The sequence below is a fragment of the Sarcophilus harrisii genome, chromosome 5, assembly GCF_902635505.1.
Source record: "Sarcophilus harrisii chromosome 5, mSarHar1.11, whole genome shotgun sequence".
Taxonomy (NCBI): domain Eukaryota; kingdom Metazoa; phylum Chordata; class Mammalia; order Dasyuromorphia; family Dasyuridae; genus Sarcophilus; species Sarcophilus harrisii.
The window spans coordinates 189710013-189712332 of NC_045430.1; the positions used below are offsets into that span (position 1 = coordinate 189710013).

The following is a 2320-nucleotide window of genomic DNA, read 5'->3' on the forward strand; positions in this document are numbered from 1 at the left end:
TCTTTATTTTCAAGTTATATGCATGGGTAATTTTACAGCATTGAAAACTGCCAAACCTTTTGTTATACTTTTTCCCCTTTTCCCCCACCCCCTCCCCTAGATGGCAGGATGACCAATACATGTTAAATATATTAGAGTATAAATTAAATACAAAATAAGTATACATGTCCAAACCATTATTTTGCTGTACAAAAAGAATTGGACTCCGAAATATTGTACAGTTATCCTATGAAGGAAATCAGAAATGCAGGTGGGCAAAAATATAGGGATTGGGAATTCAATGTAATGGCTCTTAGTCATCTCCCAGAATTCTTTCACTGGGTGTAGCTGGTTCAGTTCATTATTGTTCCGTTAGAACTGATTTGGTTCATCTTATTGCTGAAGATGGCCAGGTCCATCATAATTGATCATCATATAGTATTGCTGTTGAAGTTATATAATGATCTCCTGCTCCTGCTCATTTCACTCAGCATCAGTTCGTGTAAGTCTCTCCAGGCCTTTCTGAGTGATTATTTGTTTATGTTCATTATAACAGGGCAAGTAGAGGTGACTAAGTGTCCTATGAAGTGGGATGTCTTGTTGCTTTTTGTATGATATAACTAATTTTTCAACTGTTTTATTTACCTATTCAAGGAGAAATTCTGGGTCTAACTTCCTTTAATTGCAGTTTTTCAGATCTTCCTGTTTCATTTATACTGAGTACCAGTTTGGATATAGTTCAGCCCCTCCAGTGGTATATCAACAGTTATTTCTCCAGTAAAGTGGGAGTGCAGAGGGGAAAATCTGTTGGAGGAAACAGATTTGAATAGGATTTTTTAAACAAATAAAGGGGTTAGCTTTTGTAAGGAGTACTTGGTAAGTATTTGATAAGGCTTCTTCATCATGTAACAGAGATGAAGGAGGAGAGAATGATAGGAGATGAGAAAGATCCCTCTTTCTCAATTTGGATTCAATTTTTTCCTGTAAAATATGAAGCAAGAATCTTAGCTGAGAGACTGAGGGAAAGAAAAATTATGGGAAGTTTGGGGAAGAAAGTAAAGATTTGGAAAAATTTTGTGGAGAATGGAAAAGTAAGTTGATAAGAGAAGTACAGAAAGATTGCCTAATGGCAGTGAGAGCCCAGTTGAAGCCATTTGCAATGACTCAAATCATTTGAGGGATTTTCTCCTCCTTCATTCAAGTAGCATATATATAGGAATAAAGGCAAACAGAAGATGGAAGTGATTCAAGTCTAAGGCTTGGTAGGTACAATTCATGAAATAATGAATCTAGAAACTCAGGATGGAAGTATAGAATTCAATTAGCTTTCTGAGGGATCAAGATAGAAAAAAGAAGGGATATGATCTGAGAAGTGAGAGTTCAAGGGATTTATCCAAATTGTGGATAAAGAGCAGGGTTTGGTAAGGAATGACAGAGGGAGAGGGAAAAGCCAGTGGAATATGGGCAGAGAAGGGGAATTCAAAATTCTTGGATGTAGTGCTTGCTTCAGCAGCGTATAGACTAAATTAGAACGATACAGAGAAGATTAGCATGGCCCCTGCACAAGGATGACAGGCAAATTTGTGAAGCAAAATTTTTGGATGTGAAAGTGGTACATTGGTGTGTAATGAGAAGATTGACAGAGAAATTAGTCAAGGGAGTTTATAGTAGGCTGAAGAACTGAGAGTCTTGGATTCTTGAGGGAAAGTTAATATTAATATTGAGGGCAAGAGTGGTGATGTGAAAGTATGAGGCAGATACCAAAAAATACAAAATACAAAATTATGGAAGGGAGTAGTATAGCAATATAGGTCAGGAAAGGATTCATTTTGGAGTAGTATTTGAGCTGATTATTGACAGAAATTACAAATTTTAAGAGATAAAGGAGATGCCTATCTGTTCTTCCACACTCAAAAAATACACAAGAATATAAGCAATAGACCTAGAAGACAGACAAGTTAGAGTGACTTGAGTATTATTGACATTTTAGAAAGTTTAGAGAAATAGAAATATGTAGACTTTACATTCCAGGAAAACATTTGTAGAAATTTTCTAGACTTATCACTGCATACACACACACACACACACACACACACACACACACATAACCAACAATATACAAATAAAAATATCCCTAAAACTGTAACATAGCTCAAAATACTTCCTTAAAGTTTCTTAACATGTGTGTATATGTATACATTCCATGTATTTGTTGAAGTTATGTAAGATTCCTTGAAAGATATACTAAGAGAGGTAACTTTGTTTTATGACCCTGTGATTATTCATTTAAGTTAAGGTAAAAAACATTTTAAAGCATACACTAGTTCATCAAAAATGTTTA

General features: G+C 35.2%; 1 pseudogene; it reads left to right on the plus strand.

Annotated features, from left to right (window-relative positions):
- The first annotated feature begins 1477 nt into the window (after nucleotides 1–1477).
- On the plus strand, nucleotides 1478–1578 carry LOC111721128 (annotated as a pseudogene).
- Nucleotides 1579–2320: the final 742 nt, after the last annotated feature.